The sequence below is a fragment of the Leucopleurus acutus genome, assembly GCF_964270905.1.
Source record: "Leucopleurus acutus genome assembly, chromosome: 1".
NCBI classification, from domain to species: Eukaryota; Metazoa; Chordata; class Mammalia; order Artiodactyla; family Delphinidae; genus Leucopleurus; species Leucopleurus acutus.
In genome coordinates, this window is record NC_139142.1 from 179534108 (window position 1) to 179553090 (window position 18983).

At 41.1% G+C, this 18983-nt stretch overlaps 1 pseudogene across 1 annotated transcript; it reads left to right on the forward strand.

Moving 5' to 3' along the window:
- Positions 1–17689: 17689 nt before the first annotated feature.
- Positions 17690–18725, forward strand: LOC309961882 (solute carrier family 25 member 36-like; annotated as a pseudogene). The gene is made up of 2 exons: positions 17690–18084; positions 18197–18725. The product of its transcript is annotated as a solute carrier family 25 member 36-like (transcript).
- The last annotated feature ends 258 nt before the right edge of the window (positions 18726–18983 follow it).

An 18983-nucleotide genomic window follows, 5' to 3' on the forward strand; every position in this document is an offset into this window, starting at 1 on the left:
GAGAAGTGAGGAAGGTCTTCAGGGCAAAATAACCAGCATGCATAAGGTACAAAAAGATTATTGAAATCCCAGTTGCTATTACTTTGTTTTTTATGAGCCCATATTAATATATTTTCTTAGTAGAAATGAATAGATGCCTTAATCATTAGTAACATAGAAAAAACCTCAATAAATGGTAGATACTAGTAGCTGTAGGTGTAGAAGTATTTAAAATATGGGATATTGTGGATTTGTCTGTTTATTTCACACTGTAATCATACTTGGGGGCCCTCAAGCTCTCTTAAATCCCCTTGATATACAGGGAATCTACATTCATAGATCCCCCACTAACTTATAGTTTAGATCTGTTAACAGTGAAAAGCAAAAAGTGAATTTTCTCTGAAATAATATAAACAGAGTCACTGCCTTACCTGAATTAGTGGGACGATCACCCAGATTCTTGGGCTAGTTTTGTACTGGAGACTAATCACCAGTGTCCCAGCATAGGTCACTTGGCCTTCATATACCTTGCTCATTCCCTTGAAAAATGGAAATTATACCCAGTGCCATCCATGACAGAATGAGGTAATGTCTGTAAAGTACACTGCATTCCTTCCAGAGCCAGCCCTTCCTCATGATCCCAGATAATTACAAACAAATACTTCAATCCTGTCTGAGTTCATTGGATAGGTTATATCTGAAAGGAAGCTCCTTAGAGATATTCTAATTTAATTCACCTGGTGTCAGCCCAAGATTTCCACACTGTCCTTTATAAATAGATTCACCCTATAAAGTAATGGAAACTCTTGAATTCTTGGTATATACTTAGATTTTTTGGTCTCTTCCATAGCAGCTCAGGGACTTTAAATCATTAGCTGATCCTGACAACGAAGGATGAACAACAAATTTCAAAGCCTCAAAAAATCTACCCTAGTAGATGCTGCTAAGAGTTAGAATGAAATGTTCATTTTCAGGCAAAATCAGGAATCTTCAGTGTCACCCAAAGAATTAACAAACAATCTATCAGGCAGCATTGAAACACATTATTTGCTAATGAATTTTAATTTGATGGGTATTTTGGAATGACTTGGACCTCAACATTTCTAGAACCTACATATTTCAGTGAATGTCATTCCTCCGATTTTTAGGACAAAAATATGGAACAAGGGTCTCACTTTCTGTTACAATCCATGGTTATTTGAAATATGGGATGAACTAAAAAGATATGAGGACTAACAAGTGAAGGAGGAAAGCATCAGGAAGGAGAAATAGATTCTATTTCATAATTAAGTTAAAAGGAAAACAAGTGAGTAAGTAGGTAGACCCAAGATCAGCATTAGGAGATTGAGGTCCTATGAAGAATCATGAACAGAGAAAGTGTCATCACAGTAGTTACTTCACAGTTCTGTTTGCAAAAATGAAACGGTGAATGTGTGTGATGCTCTTAGCACAGGGCACAGTAAACCCTCTGTGGATCCCAGCTTCCATTACTATTACCAAGATCCAGGGAAAGTGCTGACTATTATTTTTCTTTCAACCCATAAAATACATATTTGTGATGTAAGAGAATTGAAGAGGGGAGGGCATATCGGAAAAATAAATTAATAACATATATATGTATATAGGCACACAACATACATATCTGTATGTGTATTTAAAAGGAAAAAATGGGGTTACAGGAAGTCTGTGAAGCCTAATTTAGCCACGTGTTTGCAAAAATATTGCATGACCAATGTCAGATCTCTTCCAATCCAGGCTGACACCAGGTTGCAGAATTGTAACTCATCCCACTACCTAAATTCCCTTTGGATTTCCAACTATGCAGAATGAGCTTTCATTCCCAATTCCCAAACTGCACATTGACGCTTCCCAGCTGTTTACTCTAAACCTGGTCTGGTCCCGTTATATGGTACACGAGTGTCATTCATCTCCCGATGACCACGTGAAAATAGAGGCTGGTCCATAAGTGGGTCTTCTCTAGCTAATCAAGTCCAGGGGGATGTTGAGAAGATTTCCTCTAAAGCAAGAGACGGAAGGGGAGAGTGCAGCCATCTGTCTATTGATTTGCCATATGGAAGGGCTTCCATAGTTAGAATAAGATAGTGGACATCCTTCTCCCTCACTGGACTGTCAGCAACTTTGCGGAGGCCACAAGTCCTGCTCATCACGGGTCCCCCGTGCTTGGCATTTGCTCCCCATGTGTATTTTTGTTGCATAATTGAAGAAATGTTATTTTTAGAGTAGGCTATCAGTAGTCTGTTGGAAGGTAATTAGAGTCTGAAATAAGATAATGGCAGAGATTATAGTCAGGGATAGATTTGACAGATGTTTAGGATGTAGAACTGTCAATATTTCGTAGAAAGATATATGGAGTGATGAATAATAAAGGGTCCAAGTTTTCTCGGTTTTTGACTTGTGTAAGCCTGTGGATAATAATACATGAATGAATGAATGAATGAATCCTCCCAGTAAGGCTCAGTTCTGTAGTGGGGTGGGGTAGTGGTAAGGGTTGCTATTGGCCTAGAAGTTAGAATATCTACATCCTAGACCTCTCTCTGACATAAATAATACACTTTATATTTGTGGGCAAGTCATTTATGATCTATGGGCTCAGTTTCTTTATCTGGAAAATGCAGGGATCGGTTGAGTTGATATTCCTTTGAGCGCCATCATTCTGTCTCTTTCTCTCCCTTCCTTGGGAGTGATTTCAGTTCTCAGTTAACTTCAGTACAATGGAAATAACTCTTCTCTAAGGGTACGTGGCTGTCTTTCAAGATACAAGCATTCTCAAACCTCATTTGGGTGTCCCACAAATGCAGAAGATGACTTCCACTCTTGCAACAAGATACTTTGAGGAACCTGCCTCTGCTGGCAAAGCTGAATTACATCCCCTCATCCAGCAATGCAAATCTCAACCTCGGGTTTACAAAGGAACGGAGTCTACAAGTACGAATGACAGTAATACCAACACTGTGTGTAGATTTGTGGATGCATCTGCTCTTCCTGAAGGGACCTGACTCCCTTCAGGGGGTGACGTCCACCAGCAAGCCAGCCTGACTCTTTCATAGGAGGTGTACAACAGTGGCATCTTGCGGGGGGAAAGTCTACAGTTTTCAGAGTATGTTCCCACAGTAACCTCTCCTCCTGAGATCTACCAGTGGAGCACGTGTTTCCAAAGCTGGTCATTCTCTTTTCTAGCCTATGAAGGTTGAGTTGGAACCTGCATGGTGAAGCGCTTGTTCAGAACCTCATTTCTCTTTCAAGACAAATCAGCCCACTTAAGTGTCTTATTCTCTACACATGTCAAACCGAGAGTGGGAAGGTGCCCCAGATGGAGAGAAATGGGGACACCAAACAACAGGTAGGACATTCTAGTGGATGCTGGCAGGGTTGCAAGTCACAGCCTGTCTTGTGAGCAAGATGGTAGTTTCTAGGAGGAGAAAGGTCTGATTTGCAAGGAAGGAGAAGAAAAGAATCTCTTAAATTCAGAAATTGAAAACAATAAAAGAGATGTTAGTCTATCCACGTTTTTGTAGAAATGCAGTTTGGTGAAGTGGTTAAGATCAAGGGCTCTGAAATTCATAGCAAGGCTCCACTACTATTCAGCTGTGTGACCCTGGGTGAGGGATTTAACATCTCCCTCTGTGTTTTCTCATCTGTAAAGCAGGGGAGATAACAGTACCAATCTTGTAGGGAATCAAATGAAGATAAAGATGGTCAAAATGCTTAGCACAATTACTGACACCCATAAATCCTCAGTCAATGTAAGGGATCATACTTTATATATCTGTCTAGAGATATAGGCAAGTACAGAACTAGCTTTAACCTGAAATCCCTTTTTCACAGGAAACTGTGTACACTTTTCTTAGTTATTGACTGTGGCTTCTATATTTTCAAAACCCAACATCAGGATAGGTGGTTTCTAAAGTTCAGAGTACTTGGGGGACAATGGAATAGAGTATTTTAAATCAACATGACTAAAAAAAAAATAAATCAGAACATACCATGCCAAACTGTTTATTCTTGTTGAACTCTCCCTGTAAAGATCAATGAACACTAAGGATTTAACAGTAAATGAGCTATTCACAATCACATGAAAATATATAGACCAAGACACTGTCTTGCATTTAACACCATCAATGCCTTAACTGTAACCAGGGGGGTCAACCTCTTCTGAACAGACAGGTTTGCATTTTATTTGTGTTACCTGCTCAATACAGGGCAAGGATCCCAGGGGCGTAACTTGAGCCAGAGATTTATTTTGAAGAAAACAATAACAAAAATAGCTACTGTGACGGCTCCAGAATGGGTGGCTTCCCACCCAATCCCCAGAATTCTAGGCCATGGCTAGTGTCTGGAGAACAGCATTTTACTGCACCTTGGAGAGAGAAGGAAATGCCCACTCACTCTGATGATGACCAGCCCTGATTCTCATACACTCTAAGTACATTGGGAACAGTGTGTCAAGAGGAAGAAAACATCCATACCATACAAATTTATAGACAAAGTTTCCGTTGAGCTTCAATATTATTTTAAAAGTATCTGAAGTTTTTAAAAATATATGTTTGGGGGACTTCCCTGGTGGTCCAGCGGTTAAGACTCCACACTTCCAATGCTAGGGACACGGGTTCAATCCCCAGTCAGGGAACTACTATCCCACATGTCTCATGGCACAGTGGAAAAAAAAAAAACTATATATATATATATATATATGTGTGTGTGTGTGTGTAAACACATATATGTATGTAAACATATATATGTATGTAAACATATATATATGTATGTAAATATATATGTTTGGGAGGATTTCTTTTCATTGATGTGTGCAGAGGCTGAGCTCCCCGCTCACATACAGGGAAAAAGGAGGAAAAGTACACTTTGCAGATTTCTGAACACAGTAATAGAGTGTCAAGTCCTAAATAAGTATTGAAACTAATTTGCACTCAGGGAAATCTACTTGCCATAAGTACCCAGGATGGAGAAGGAAATGAAGGGCCTCATTTCTCAACCTCAGCACGATGCACACAAGCCCTCCGGCTCGCCAGACGGATCTCTGCGCGGAACGTGTTGCTTGGTTGCCGGCATAGAGATGACAGAATGAGCTATTTCTGAAGACTATGGGTAGTTCCTGTAGCCTAAATCCAGTGGAATCAAATCTGAATAAAAAGCTTGCTTAGTAAGTAATAGCAAGGACTAGCCACTGAAGGCTTCTTAGGGGAGAACCAGGTGGTAGATGGAAAGCAGACAATGTTAATATCATGCTTAATCCTATAAATTGAGTTCCAGTCATGAGTTGTGGAATTTGATTCAAAACTAAAGTAGGTCACAGAATTGTTTCTAGAACACAGGAGTTTCAGAGTTCTAGAACTCTAGGCTTCAGTTTCCTCTTTTGGAAAACGAGAATGCTTATTTGCACCCACCTCAGAGGATTTTGGGGGGATTAAATGACCTGATTAATGACCTGATTAATTCAATGACCTGATCTGTAAAGTGTAACGCACTCAGAGCAGTGCCTGGCACACAGTAAGCACCTCTACAGTGTTAGCTGTTGTTTGGTCACCGTGGTTGTTGCTGCGACCTCCTTATTCTCCACCCCTCCAGACCTTGTGTATGCAGAGAGCTCGTGAGGGCAGCAGACAGAGGTCCCTAGACTGTAGGCCTTCATCAAGCATAAAATTTTAAATCTGGAATATTATTGTAGGATTGACTAGTCTATGCTTTGGTCAAGTAAATACATTAAAAACAAAGTAGAGAACAAACTTATGGATATCAAGGGGGGAAGGAGGGTGGGATAAATTGGGAGGTTGGGATTGACATATATACACTACTATGTATAAAATAGATAACTGAGAACCTACTGTACAGGGAACTCAGTGCTCTGCGGTGACCTAAATGGGAAGGAAATCTAAAAAAGAGGGGATATATGTATACGTATAACAGATTCACTTTGCTGTACAGCAGAAACCAACACAACATTGTAAAGCAACTATACTCAAATAAATTTTTTTAAATAAAATAAAATAAAAAACAAAACCCCATCATTGAATAGGACAGAAGAGCGTAATCTGGGAATAAAGAACAATTCCTTAAATTGAATGAATTTAGCCTGATGAAAAACTCGCATTTTTCTCTTCTCATTTTGCTACTGACCAATGAAAATTTGTCGTGAGCTGCCAGAGGCTCAAACCCTCAGACTTAGGACCGACTATGCTATAGGCTAGAATCTCACATAAACAGGCTCTGAGATGATGCACAAATGTAGATTCTAAAACATGCACAGATGAAGCCCAATTTTGCCTGTTTGTATTTCTTCCTGAAAATCATTTTATAACATGAAGGAATTTATATTCTAGGTGATTAAAGGGTCATTAACCTCAGAATTTTTTACTATTTGATATAATTGAGAAAATAGACCCAAAGTAATTCAGAAAGGTGAGAAAACTTAAGAACAAGGAGTTAACCAGTAGCGCGTAATCCGAACAACCTCCCGTTTTCCTTTTTCCCTCAACTGCCTATTTGGATCGTTCTGCTGTTGTTTTTCGTAAGAGAGTACAGTTCTATAGGGCTTCAGAGGGACATTCTTGGACCATTTCATCAATGCAGCTGTCAGTCCTTCTGCCCTATTTAAGGCATGTGCAGCCAGTGAGTTAACTTGGCAAACCAAGCCATTGTGACTAAGGTGAAGAAAAATACGCACAGGGCAAAAACCCAAGAGAATGGAAGGAAATAGACCAAAATGGGGGGGGGGGGGTTAGGAGCGATTTTTCTTTTTCCTCTCTTTTTTTTAAACTTCAAAACACATCGATTTAGCTGGACACTGATCACATAGCTATTCCCAAACGGCTTTGGCATGCTCCTTGCTTTACGCCTCAGATCTGTCCCGAGGAAATCACTGCTTTCCGCAATTATCTGTAACCCATTTCTGAAAATGAGCCTATGGTTACCTTGGTTGAGTCAAACATTTCTGGATTGGACCCTTATCAACGCTGTCACCAGTATACCTTGTCTCCTTCAAGGAAATTGTCAGGCTGAAAGGGTGGGGTTGGTCACCAGGGAGCCCTAGAGTGAAGTGTTGGAGGATATGGCCAAGAAAATGCTAACCTCTCATCACACACTTTGTTGCAAGAAATCAGCCACACTGAAAATTTCTGATGACTCACGCTTCACCTCCATCCAGACTTAGAGGAACGCTTTCACGAAAGGCCGGAATGAATTCTGAGTGCTGCTCTGGGTTTTGTTTATGGAAACCAAGGGTTTTTTCCAACAGTTGATGTACCTTTGTAACTGAGCAAGGACTACATGGGTCCATCAAGTTCCCACGTGCAAAGAGGGCCTCTATGCCTTGCAATAGTCACCTAAAGAGAAGGCACCACTAGAAACAACTCTTCCAGAACCATCTGACATCTGTTGTTTGGCGACTTCTCCTGAGAATACCATCAAAACGAAACAAACAAATCAAGAGTTACTTTACTCTGGTCACTGAAACTCCTGAGGTAGAAGCACTTGACACGTGTACACCCACTTGAAAGCCCTTCATGTTTTGAGCAATTAAAGTTTCCACTTCTTAAGTGGGTTACGGTGTCCCCAGCTAAGCCATTTCCTCTGACAATATTTTTATGGTTTCACATAACCTTCCACTGTCACAGGTGTGTTGCCGGCATTTCAGCACAGGCATTAGTAAGAATACAACACAGAAAAAGGATGACCAATTTCCCTTCCCACTCCAAGTATGGGCACCTTGAGAAAAGAACTCATTAGCAAGAAGAGAGGAAAATCCAATTTCCAACTTGCTGTCTCTCTGCTGCAAGTGTTGATAGCAATTTCAGTCATTAGTCACTTTCATAAATGCTGAAATCATTATGGTGACAGAATGGCCAAGGGGCACCCTGATCCCAGGTTCATTCTGAGTCATACAGGGGTGTGACTACTCGCCTTTCAAAATAATTACTGGAGCTGCCACCTCGGCAGTGAGAGAAGATGGTGTCTAATAAACCTGGTCTTTAACCTAAGCCAGGGCAGACTCTGGTTTTATTGTTATTTTTTTCTTTTAGAATGAAGCAATATGGTTTTTCCCTGTCTCTGTAACATAAAATCCCCACTGGCCTTTAGAAGAGTTATTTGTTCACCAAGAGAAAGAATAAAGTAGGGGCAAAGAACTTTTGTTTTTTATTTGTGGTTGGCAGTAGTGTCTTTTGAGCAGATTTGGCAAGCATAGGAGCATAAGCTTGTAAGATCAATACAGTGTAGTGGTGAAGACGGGGGTTTTATAGAATCAGTCTGCCCCAGGTTTGACGGAAGCCTCTATCTCATAATAGCTGCATCTTCCAGGGCAAGTGATTTAACTATTCTGTACCTTCCTCTTCCGAACTGTAAAATTAGTATGCAGTAGACCCTGATTCATAAAGTTATGCGTAGCACCTGATGCATGACACTCAATAAATGGTAGCTTTTATAACAGTTATATTTATAATAGCTTCCATTTCTCATGGTGTGACGGCTGCTTCTTTTGGAATCCATTGCCTCTGTGATCCCTATGGTGGGTCTTCCCAGCCAACACCTCTAGGGGACAGCAAAGTGCAATGCCTGGTGATGCTCCCTAATGGGAAGTCTAGAAGGTTCTTTGAGAAGTACTTCTCTGGGAAGTCTTCTTGGGGGTGGGGTGGGGGTGGGGTGTTGATTGATTTTGTTTGAGACATCCAGAGAAACAAACCTTTGTGATACGACAAATATCCAATCCTTGAGAAAGTAAGTGGCATTTCAACAAGAAGTGTAACATTAACAATAAAAACAATTAGAACTACTGTAACTGAAGACCTTCTCTACAAGAGGGGCTTCTCCACCACAGATACTGTACCTAAACCATCACTAAGCCCACAACATTCTTTTTTTTTTTTTTTTTTTTTTTTTTGTGGTACGCGGGCCTCTCACTGTTGTGGCCTCTCCCGTTGTGGAGCACAGGCTCCGGACGCGCAGGCTCAGCGGCCATGGCTCACGGGCCCAGCCGCTCCGCGGCATGTGGGATCTTCCCGGACCGGGGCACGAACCCGTGTCCCCTGCATCGGCAGGCGGACTCTCAACCACTGCGCCACCAGGGAAGCCCACCCACAACATCCTTGAGGGTTGATATGCTAGTCCTCATCTTACAAATGTGGAAGCTGAGAGTCACAGAGGTCAACGAATTTTCTTTCCTATGGAAGTGGTGGATGCCAACAAGATTTGAATGCAGGTCTGTCTGATTTTAAAGCCCCTGTTCTTTCTTTCCTGCCACATTGGTGGGAGGGTTCATCAGTAGTCTGATGTTAAGTCACGCTGCAGTAACAACCAGCCCCCAGCTCTCCGTGGACTGTCATCACAAGGGTTTATTTCTCACTCAGGTGACATGTCAGGTGTGGGTTGGCTTTGACTCACTCTTCTGTACGTCTTCTTGACTCCAGGACTCGGTTGGAAGAGTAGCTACTGTCTGAGACATGCTGCTCTCATGGCAAAGAGCAAACACCATCAGGGGAACCCTGTGATGGCTCTGAGAGCCTCTGCTCTATCAACCTCACAGTTCAATAGCCAGAACAAGTCACGTGGCCGACACTGATGTCAGTGGATGAGAGAAATGTCAGGAAGGCCATTAGGGATGGGCCTGGTGGAGAGGGATGGTAAGCATTTCAGACAAATAGGAGAGGGTACCACAGAGGGTCTTCTGGGAAGAAAGATCTGTGTACATGACTCCAGGGTGACACAGAGTTTTCAGGAACATTGAGTAGTCCAGTCTGTCAGGCTTAACGTGTACATATTGGAGTTAGATAAGGTTTGAAACTTTAGGTTGACTTTATGTTGTGAAGAGTTGTGAATGCTTGGCCAAGGAAGAGGTGCTCGATTCAATGGGCCATGAAGAACAGTCAAGTAGGGGTTCAAGACCAAACGTGAGGTCAAGTACCAACAGCACAGCCGGGGCACCCACTTTGACATACTTCAAGGAACAACGTTTCATTAGAGGAAAGACAAATGTAGGTATTTTTCACAATAGCAATAAAAACAGATGTTTTAACCCATTCACAGGATCCCTATTTGACCCTCCCACATATGTGTAGATTGCCGTGGTAGGTTACATTGTTTTCAATTCTTTGCTTCCTCCCTATTATAAAATTATATTTTCCATGTGACTCTGCAGCAGCTCCCATGGTGGAAGGTGTGAACTGCTCTCCTGTTTGATGTTGGCCTTGGCTCTGAGACTTGCTTTGACTGATGGAATGTGGGCTTAAGTAACTGTGCCATTTCCAAGTAGAGGCCATCGGGAACCGTGGGTATCCCTACCACTTTCTTACAGTCCTGTTGTCCATCCAGAGGAAGGCATGCCCTGAATACCTCCTGTCCCCCCATCTATGGCCCCAGTGAGACACGTGGAAAAGATATGAGCTCAACATTCAGCCCAGAGCCAAGCCCAGCTGAGTTTCACCAAACCATAGCCAATCCACAGACCCTTGAGAAAGAACAATATTTGTTTGGGGTTGTTTGTTACGTAGCATTATCACACCAATAGCTATCTAATAAAGGTCCATTTTACAGATGGAGAAAAGCAAATAGAGAACTGTGTGCCCAAGTAATAGAGCCTGACATCCAAACCCAAGTCTTCTTTCCTCAAGGCTATGCTCTCCTACAGACCATCATATTCTCCATTAGGTGGATGGGAAGAGATTGAAGATGCAAGGTACTTTATTCATAGAGAATGAGGGGCCCAAAGACACAAGGGAAGAACAAATGAAGCAGGCCTGGGGAAGAAGGGGGGCCAATCTGGATCTTGATCAACAAAAGCCACAAACATAGCTGTGGAAGCCATAATGATTAATAATGGATATGCAGGAGGGAAGCTGTTTCCAATATCTTGGCGCCCTCGATTATCTGTTCACTGAATCATCTAAGTCGTGTCTTCTCTTTAATCTCTGTTGTTTCACTTCCTTAGGAAAACTTGTGCTTGGTCAAGTCACATGTATTCTTTCTTCATTCATTCATTCCTTTAACAAACATTTATTAAGTAACTGTATGTACTAGTCAAAACTGTCCTCTTATACAACTTACAGCCTAAGGCAAATAATCAAACTGTTAAATCAACCAAGATATAACTACTAATTAAGCATTTTAAAAGAAAATAACAATGAACAAAGAGAACTTATCACAGAGGAATCTGATCTAGTTTCAGTGGGCTGGAACGTGGCCTTTGAGCTAAGATTGGAAGGCTGCATCAGGACTAACCATGGAAAGAAAGCCACGGGTAGATGTTCCAGAAAGAGAAACTAGCATGTGCAAAGACCCTGTGGCAGGGGGTTCTATCATTGTCTTTATATATGGCTACCATGGGTTTGTAATACACTAGTGCTATCCAAAAATTCTCTTTAAGAGCATATGTGTCATCATTGTCAACACCATCTCTGTCAACGCGTTATACTCATCATATAGAGACTTGAGAATTTTCATTAACTTGTAGTCTCTACTTCCAAGGTTCATAAGCAGAGAAACAAATGCATATAAACACACATAATCTTTCTTTAACTAACAATGAAATGACTAAAACTTGCCAGCGTAAGTTTGAAGTTGAGACATGTTTACTGTTTTCCCTCAGCTTTGTTGGCCGACGACAGAGCAACTTTAAGGGTTTTGTCTGTTAGCTGACCATACTCCAGACAGACCACACAGCCCTCTGAAGTTTCCAAATAAACTGGCAGGCCCTTCTCTAAATGGGTTTTTCACGTTGACTTCCTTCTTCGGATTTGGGGCAGGAATGGCTTTTCCATGACTTTGGGAGCTGGTTCCAATTAGACTTCCTCAGGGCTACAAATGCTCCCTTCTGTGAAGGGCATCACGCCTAAAACTTCAGTTGGAGGCTGAGGGACTGGAGAAAAATTTTGCTGACTAATAAGTAAAACTCAGATCTGTGTCAGAATAACATATGGTATTGCCAAAGTCAAAACCTCCTCTCTTTAATCACTCATCTGTGTAAATATACAAAGTCAGTGGCAGAGAGACAAAATTTACAGATGGAGAAACGCAAAGAGAAGGTTCAGTGATGGGTTTGAAGTCCCATCAGAATTACACGGAGAGGGGTAATTCTAGAATTGTAATCTAGGAGTCTGAGCATCTAATTTGCTCCTTAATTACTCAAATTCTCTTTAATTTCTGCATCTCTAATATAAAAGCAGTAACGACAAACCTAATAGTCACATTACAAGAAATAATGATGGGATTCAACAGACACCCCTAGCACAGGGTCTGGTACAGGGTAAGCAGTGCATAAATGTTAAATCTCTTCCATTAGTTATAAAAAAATTTCAACACCAGTGGACGTCTTTCTGAACAGGTGTACTCTGAAGTGATGTTGCCTGCCTCAATGACACCAAATTTGACAAAGAAGTCACGTTGCCAGATTTCAAGAAGGAAACATTTTGGAAGAGTCATGATGAAGATTGCGGAAAGGAAACACAGCATTGTAAATCAACTACACTTCAATAAAATACATTTTTAAAAAAGATTGCATAAAGGAGAGATAAAGTAGAAATGCTGATGTGAGGGCCATATGCTTTCAGAAACCCTTGCCCAGGTGTTGGTGGGATGAATTGATCCAGGTAGAAATTAAGAACACCTTTGAAACGCATTTGATTTTATCATCAAGGCCACCAAACCTAATCAAAGGGGGAACATGTACAAATGGGTGATGTTGGGATGAGGGTGTGAACAGTCACACCTTAGGAAAGGAATTTCCTCTTCTCAATATTTATTGGCCACCACGAGTTACAGAGGCTCTAGTCTGCTCTATGCCAGGCAATGAATACACATAATCGTATTTCCCCCAATCCTCTCAAAATCTGCAGGACAGCTCTGCTCTTCACCCATCAGCTCTGACTTGTATGAGGTACCACGTCTTAACGGCAGAACTTGGACTAGGACTTGGGTCTTCTGAATCCGCCATAAATTTTCTTTCCTCTATACCCATGGTCTCTAAACTTTGAACAAAAAAATGGTTTTGAGCATATACTCTCAACGTATGTATATATTTTCCTTGTAAATTATAAAGATATGCACATATACAAGTTACTTATAAAATATATGTGTATACATGTAGTACTATCCTCATATATATCATACACATATTACATGTATATTGTCCCATGGAAATACATGTATTGACATGTAAATATTCCATGTATATTACAAAATAGATACAGATACAAATTTGAAAAGGATGAACTAAAATTTAATAATGGATTATTTGTTGAAGGTACAAAAGTGTGTTCTTTATAAGCAATTATTATTAATATTCTAGGGACCATAATGTAATTGAACGTCATTATTTTTGAAAATTTTGATTTAACATTTGTGATTGAACAACCTACAGTTTATTGTAATTCAATTTACAAAATTTACAATTTACTACATTTAGCCTATTCCCCAATGCAGTCTTAATGGCTGTTGTAACCCAGGTGGAGGAAGTCATTTTCTGTGCCCCGAATCTTCTGTTTTCAGTCCCTTCCTTCAAGCACACAAAAATTTGTTGAAATTCAGCTAATACATTTCTCTCTTTGAAAATGTTTTCATTTACTAGCTGAAAGGTGCTACATTTTTTTATTTTCAACAAATTGGTTCAAAATGCTCTGAAACTCTTCTGTTTAAACATTGTTTCCAAGTTTTTTAAGTATAAAAATGTGAACGTCTCTGTAAGTGATTCATGTAAACCATTTTCCTCAGAAAAGTCACATAATGATAGTAACATTTCCCAAGACCCATTTTCAAGATGCTTTCTCCATAGCACTAGCTTCTTTCCAAAAGCTCTTTTTTTTAAAACATCTTTATTGGAGTATAATTGCTTTACAATGTTGTGTTAGTTTCTGCCGTATAACAAAGTGAATCAGCTATACATATATCCCCATATCCCCTCCCTCTTGTGTCTCCCTCCCAACCCTCCATCCCACCCCTCTAGTTGGTCACAAAGCACAGAGCTGATCTCCCTGTGCATTGCGGCTGCTTCCCACTAGCTATCTATTTTACATTTGGTAGTGTATATACGTCAATGTTACTCTCTCGCTTCATCCCAGCTTACTCTTCCCCCTCCCCATGTCCTCAAGTCCATTCTCTACGTCTGCATCTTTATTCCTGTCCTGCCTCTAGGTTCATCAGAACCATTTTTTTGTTTGTTTTTTTAGATTCCATATATATGTGTTAGCATATGGTATTTGTTTTTCTCTTTCTGACTTGCTTCACTCTGTAGGACAGACTCTAGGTCCATCCATCTCACTGCAAATAACTCAATTTAATTTCTTCTTATGGCTGAGTAATATTCCATTGTATATATGTGCCACATCTTCTTTGTCCATTCATCTGTCGATGGACACTTAGGTTGCTTCCATGTCCTGGCTATTGTAAATAGCGCTGCAGTGAACATTGTGGTACATGACTCTTTGTGAATTATGGTTTTCTCAGGGCATATGACCAGTAGTGGGATTGCTGGGTCGTATGGTAGTTCTATTTTTAGTTTTTTAAGGAACCTCCATACCGTTCTCCATAGTGGTTGTATCAATTTACGTTCCCACCAACGAAAAGACAACCCTCAGAATGGGAGAAAATATTTGCAAATGAAGCAACTGACAAAGGGTAATCTCCACAATATACAAGCAGCTCATGCGGCTCAATATCAAAAAAACAAACAACCCAATCCAAAAATGAGCAGAAGACCTAAATAGACATTTCTCCAAAGAAAACATACAGATGGCAAACAAACACATGAAAGGATGCTCAACGTCACTAATCATTAGACAAAAGCCCTTATTTTTTTTCCAATGTTAAGTTGCATTGGCCACAGAAGGATGGATTAAGTGCATCTATTATTGCTAGGTAGCACACTCTGACAGCCACTTTTCATCATAGGAAATGCTCACAGCTCGAAGCTCTTGTCTTTTTGCAAAAGAAAAAAAATGTGCAATTCATCTTTCCGTTCCCAACTGTTTTAACTTTGCCACAAAATAAGCAGCAAACCTCTGGGTGGTAGAAAAGATATTCACAGTCACTCCTTATCTTTACAAAGTATGTGAAATATTCTACTACTTTTAAAAAACTTTTTATTTTATACTGGGGTATAGCCGATTCACAATGTTGTGATAGTTTCAGGTGCACAGCAAAGCGACTCAGCCATACATAAACATGTATCCATTCTGTCCCAAACTCCCCTCCCATCCAGGCTGCCACATAACATTGAGCAAAGTTCCCTGTGCTATACAGTAGGTTCTTGTTGGTTATCCATTTAAAAATAGCAGTGTGTACATATTTAAAATGTGTAAATGCATAAAACCACTTTCCCAGGCATGAATCAGCTGATGACTCCTCAACATGCAGATAGGAAGCAAAAGGAAGAATAAGACCCAGCAGAATGCCTGGTCTTAACTCAGAAACCATCAAGCCACATGACCACCTGACCTGCAGATCAAATGTAAATGTGTTCATTAAACATTCTCCAAAGATTAATTTCTTTCATATCTTTTTGGTATAAATAGCATTAAAACATTTCTTCCCATATGTTAATGACTCGCTTATGCCCTCCCTCTGTATTTGCCCACTGCCCATTGAAAGGCTCCCCCCGCTGCCCCCCAGAACTCCAGTCAACACTGATCTCACCCTTTCTCTGGGCTGTACTCTAGACATTGTACTCTAGACATCTGTACTCTAGACATTGTCGTTTGATGATAATATTCTTTCCGTTACACCCCGAGACCTCTCTAGAATCCAAGGATCATTACTCCTCTGTTTAAAATGATAGCCAAGAACAGTCTGTGTAGAAGGGGTCTCACTCTGACTTGCTGCCCCTCTTCTACCTCCTGTGGAATAAACCCTCCACCCCAGGTCCCTTCTGTCGGCTTTCCTTGCCCACACGAAGCCATCACAGATGGTTTTACCGCCCTTTCCCTTGAAGGTATTGTGTGTGTGGTGTTTATTTAGAGCTAATCTCCTTTTAAAGTGTGAGTATCTACATTTAAAGTGTGAGTTTCTGCATTTTAGAATAAGAACACCTTATAAATCAAGAAGCAAAACAGGGTAACAGCTTTTCAGAGAATATCCAATAAACTTTTGAAATCTCTGTCCCATTTTCAAAAGGTCAGAGTGTAATTTAAATGAAGCATGGAAGGGTTGCAATAAAGTAGCAGCTGTGTAGAATGAATAACTGTCTCGGTACCCACCAAAAAGTGATTCATATAACAGCAAAGGTCTCTTGAACTAATGAATAGCTGTTAAAGATCTGTGCAGAGAATAATATGTAGGTGCAGGGCAGAGACTTCTGGAGTTATAGCTACACTATAATTGAATTCCCGGCTGGCAAAAAGACCTTTGAAGACCGATTATCTCTGTTTACCCACAGAACAATAAAAGTTTGTAGAAGCCTATTTCCAATCATTCACTTTTTCCACTAAACTAAAATTCCTCCAGTGCAGCCCAGGATGTGGGGCAGAGAGCTTTTCATTTCTGCACATGGACTCAGAGACACCAGCTCAGGTCTAACCGGGGGTTTATGTTTTAGGGCTGAAGATCTGATTAGATCTGATTAGATCTGATTAGATCTGATTAGATGGTCAGAAATTCTAACCCTCCCCCCACCCCATCCATTCCCTTTTTTTTTTTTAATCCATTTGCTCACCTACAAAAAGCCCCTGCTCCTCATTGCTCCTTCGTTTTGATATTGACAAGTAATCTATGCCTTTTTACCCACTCATTCAATGATTTCCAATCTGTGGTCACGTATATGTTCAAATGCATAAACGATGGAGCAAAAACGCAGTGTACTTTACATCGTTCACTTTTTAACTGATTGCCATGAACACAAAGCCCCAGGAAATGGGAATCATTTCCAAATCAAGAGTATTTTGTTTACAGTTGTTTTGAAAATAATTAAAGGGAGTGGTTCCAATGCCCTAGAGTCTGCACTTCCTGAAAATTCCTTACTAGAGATTCTTCTCAGGGTAAAGATTTATTCGGTGAGCTGAACTATTCATGTCTTTATTTTTTTTTTCATTTTTATTGGAGTATAGTTGCTTTACAATGTTGTGTTAGTTTCTACTGTACAGCAAAGTGAAATCAGCTATACGTATATCCCCTCTTTTTTGGATTTCCTTCCCATTTAGGTCACCACAGAACACTGAGTAGAGTTCTCTGTGCTATAGGTAGTTATCTAGTTTATACATAGTATCAGTAGTGTATATATGTCAATCCCAATCTCCCAATTCATCTTAAAGTAACAAAGAATGAACATGTGATATACTTCATTCAATGCCCACCTCCTTCCTTTATTTCATTAGCAAACAGATTACATGCAAGTGTATCTAGGGTAGAAACCTCACTTCCTAAAACTTAGAGTAAAAAGTCGGTAACTTAACTATTTATTAACCACCTACACGTTTGCAATATATAATAGATGATTCTTAGAGGGTAAAACACAAATACTCTATAAAAGTGCTGAAAACACTATTAAGAAGAGACTTCGGCGTTGCCCTCCCTGATGAAAACCGAGCCAGAGTGGGAGGCGGCGTGGCTGCAGCGCCGCGGGGAGGGCGGCTCAGGTCGCCTTCTGCAGCCGCGTCTCCGTCAGTTCCCGTCGCCGTCACGGGGGCGCCGAGCGGCTCCAGTCCTGGGCCGGGGCGGAAGCTGCGGTCCCGCCTCAGCGCCCGGAGGACACGCGGGAGGGAGAATGAGCCAGAGGGCCACGCGGGTGCGTCTGTTTGCCGCCGGAGGATGTGGTGGCCCAGTGGGAGCTATTCTGACATGTCCAGTGGAAGTTGTAAAAACACGGCTGCAGTCATCTTCTGTGACACTTTACATCTCTGAAGTTCAGCTGAACACCATGGCTGGAGCCAGTGTCAATCGAGTGGTGCCTCCCGGACCTCTCCATTGTCTAAAGGTGATCTTGGAAAAAGAAGGGCCTCGTTCTCTGTTTACAGGATTCGGCCGCAATTTACTGGGGGTGGCCCCTTCCAGAGCAATATACTTTGCTGCTTATTCAAACTGCACGGAAAAGTTGAATGGTTTATTCGATCCTGATTCTACCCAGGTACACGATTTCAGCTGCACTGGCAGGCATTTACTGTACATTTCTCCCGAGAAAACAGTGACATTGTGTCATCTCATGCTTTCCACCCGCAGGTCACTTCCTGTAGAAATATGGACTAAATTAAACCTCGTTTTACCGCAATCACAGCGACCAACCCCATTTGGCTGGTAGAGACTCGGTGACAGCTTGATGCAAGGAGCCGTGGGGAAAAGCAAATGGGCGCTTTTGAGTGTGTCTGTAAAGTGTATCAGACAGATGGACTTAGAGGATTTTATGGGGGCATGTCGGCTTCATACGCTGGCATATCAGAGACTGTTATCCATTTTGTTATTTATGAAAGTATTAAGTAAAAACTACTGGAATGTAAGATTGCTTCTATGATGGAGAATGAAGAGTCTGTAAAAGAAGCATCCGATTTTGTGGGAATGATGCTAGCTGCTGCCACCTCAAAAATGTGTGCCACAACTATAGCATATCCACATGAAGCTGTAAGAACAAGACTGCGTGAAGAGGGAACAAAATTAGATCCTTTCTTCAGACGCTGTCTTTGCTTGTTCAGGAAGAAGGCTATGGGTCTCTTTACTGTGGTCTGACAGCTCATCTGGTGAGATAGATTCCAAACACAGCCATTATGATGGCTACCTATGAATTAGTGGTCTCCCTGCTCAACGGATAGCACCACCAGGCTGCTGCTATAAAGGGGGAAGACCAAAAGATACAGTGGACCATGGAGTACCGAAGCCAGCTTGGTGGACAGAAGGAAAGTAGTGTGGGAACACGGAACTATACCTAAGTGGAAGTTTGGTTGTAGGAATTAAAGTAATCATAACCACATTACTTAGTCTTTTAGTAATGTGAAAAAAACCCTTGGCTGCCTCCAAGAGAAAGCCTTTAGAAGCGCTCCTTCTTCAAAATTGCCATTTCCTCTACCACG